Source organism: Acartia tonsa, chromosome 12 (assembly GCF_053477335.1).
Source record: "Acartia tonsa isolate MP-2025a chromosome 12, ASM5347733v1, whole genome shotgun sequence".
NCBI lineage: Eukaryota > Metazoa > Arthropoda > Copepoda > Calanoida > Acartiidae > Acartia > Acartia tonsa.
In genome coordinates this window covers 25,329,702-25,332,653 of record NC_137271.1, presented here as the reverse complement: position 1 = coordinate 25,332,653, position 2,952 = coordinate 25,329,702, and positions in this window count along the sequence as shown.

The following is a 2,952-nucleotide window of genomic DNA, read 5'->3' as shown; positions in this document are numbered from 1 at the left end:
TGTGTGTTTTTTTTTATAAAAACAAGGCTGTCAACATCCTTAAAGGCGAAGCTCTGAAAAAGAAGAAAAAAACCAACATTAATAAACAAAATTTTAAGTGAATTTGTTGCAAACTGCTTAAATACTGGATACAGTTAAAGTGCATACTTACATTTGTAGGACTTTATTGTAGAGAAGCTTCGCTTACAACATTGTACTATGTTGTCCTAGGAATCAATATTCCAAACATCAGATGTAAAGATAATGAATTATATCATATAAAAATTGTCACAAAAGTAAATAATGAACTTACGGACTTTATGGTTACGATTTTAGAGTTGCTAAGCTTTTAAAATTGTACTTAACTGTTATAGGAATCATTCTGCAAAGTTTGAAATTGAGAGGTTAATTCTAACATGTCTAAATGAAAGCGCTAACCGTTACGGACGGCCCGAACCTAATTTTAGAAAAGCTTTTAAAAGTTGTTTGAAGACTTAAAACTGACAAACAAACAACCCAATGATAGCTCAATCTTTGTATGCAAGTCCTAACTGCGCATGATAATAAGTTTTTTAACTCTCTTACATCTAACACTTAAACATGTAACAAACACCGCTTGCATCGCAGCATATCTATTTACCTAAAGGGATAAAGAATGGCCGATAAATTGATATACATCCCTAATAATTTTGCACAATATTACCCCTTTATGTTGATCACAATAAGAAGCGACGCTTACATTTAGGAACAGTCCGTCCGCAATGACAAAGTTGGCCTGGTGATTCATGTAATAGTAAGGTTAATTAAAAAATCTTAGCCTTTCTACAATTAAGGCTAAAAGTATGTACATATTAAGCATCAGGTGTTTAAGTAAGTTAGAGATAGATAAATTCATAAAAGGGAATAGTGCCTTTCGCAATTCTGCGTAAAGGTGTGAATAAGATCCCAGTCAAATGCGCTTTTTAGGTCAAACTGTTTTGAAATATGCGTTTGATTATACTATGCGCTTGGTCAAAATTAAGAACAGCTAGACTTAATAAGCGTATTTGACTGGAAGCTTGTTCACAATTTTACGCAATATTGCTACTATTCCCTTTGGTCCAAAATTTTATGTTGTGTATTATATGCTACGACGTATTTCTTAATATTTGATTGTCTAACTTTTTGCTCTGCTAATCTTCCTTCTTACCTGCAACCTGGATTTGTACTTTATCCTAAACTGCTCTTTTTTCACCTCTACTATCTTTCGTGGGTAACCTTACATTTAGGGCTCGGCAATCGCCTGTAAGTCTCCGGGAAATGAACCTTTTACGGCTATAGTCCCTTTCGTAACATCGCACCTTATGGGAGTAGATTTTCTCCTATTTCTAACCCCTGCGGGGCAATCACCTAACCCAATATAACCTTACCTAATCTAAAAAAGCCATTTAAAAATACGACGAATCGCCCCTGTGGGGGCGATGTTACGAAAGGGTCTATTCCCCCTTTTACTATTTTAAAAATCAGCCAACAAGCGAAATAAATCTTAGACAATATTTTGGTTCAAAAATTAACAAACATGTTTTCAAAAAAATTTTAATAGGTACAAAACTTTAAAGTATGTTTTAACAACTAATGCAAACAACCAAACCTTTGATTGCACGGCCCTTGTCGGGAAGTCTCAACAGTGTATGCTAATGAGTTGCGCCTTTTATGGACCAAGGTTTGAGTCAAAATTCAAACCGATCACCTTCCTAACGACAAGTGGTTGCCCTACTGTCGCGGGTTATGTATTTATTTTCAAAAGCGAAGCTTTTCTATAGATAGGGTCAGTCCGTCCGGAACGGATAGTTTTTTTTGTTAATTTAAGCATGTTATAATTGTCCTATCGATTTAAAACTTTGTATGATGATTCCTGTAGAAGTTAGGTACGATTTAGAAAGCGTAGCAACTCTATATTCATTACCAGAATGTCCGTACGTCCATTTTAAACATGTTTTGATTTTTATTACTTTTTTAACAACAAAGTTTTCTGATTTTTGGTAAACTGATTTCTGGGACAGCAAAGTACAATATTACAAGCGAAGCAACTCTACAATAATGTCCTAAAAATGTCTATAAATATTATTCTGTATCAAGCAGTTTTTCAACAAATTTAATTACAATTTAATTCGACTCTTATACTTTTATTTTCTGATTATTCAGTTCTGACATACAAGTGTTAGTGTCCGTTTGTCCTCTACTGTTTCAGTGCTTCGCTTTTATGGATGTTTTATGAATTAAAAGATACAAAATGAGAAATCCATTAGATATTTATAATATAATTGATATAGTATATAGGTGAATATATTAACAGTGAATTTGTCGTCAATTTAGCTTGTTAATTTAGTCCTCATTAACTTGTCAGTTTGTTCATCCAGTAAGAGGGGATGGGGGGGGGGGGGTATCGTTATTTTAGCCAGCTGCGAGTATCACTTTATCAAAGTACATGAGTCAGTCAAAAAGTTTGACAATTATAGAGATGCTACACATAAAAAATTGTGGAATTTTCGGAAGTGTTGTTTATTTGTTGATAAAATGGGTGTTACATATTCAAGCTGTTTAGTATTGACGTGTTGGTTTATAGATAACAAAATTGAAACTAATAGAGACTGTTTTTTTATCGTATGCTTTTTTGTCTAGCGAAGGATCTCGCTAATCGTTATAGTTCTCCTTAATAGTGAAGCTTCGTATAAGTCCCTAGTTGGTTTTAGGCTATTATTTTTATCAATAGGTCTGGGTAAGGTTATAGGCTATATTTTTACCCTTCAACTTTAGAGCTCCTTGATGACAGGGGCGCAACCGATAGTCCTATAATACAGTGTGTTTTTTTTTGAGAACTTTTTTGAAAGCAATTTTACCCCACTTATAGTTATCAGAATTTAATGATTAATGGCTTATTTTTCTTTGTTTTTTAAGGCAATTAATAGAACAACAAAAAAATATTTCAGTTTT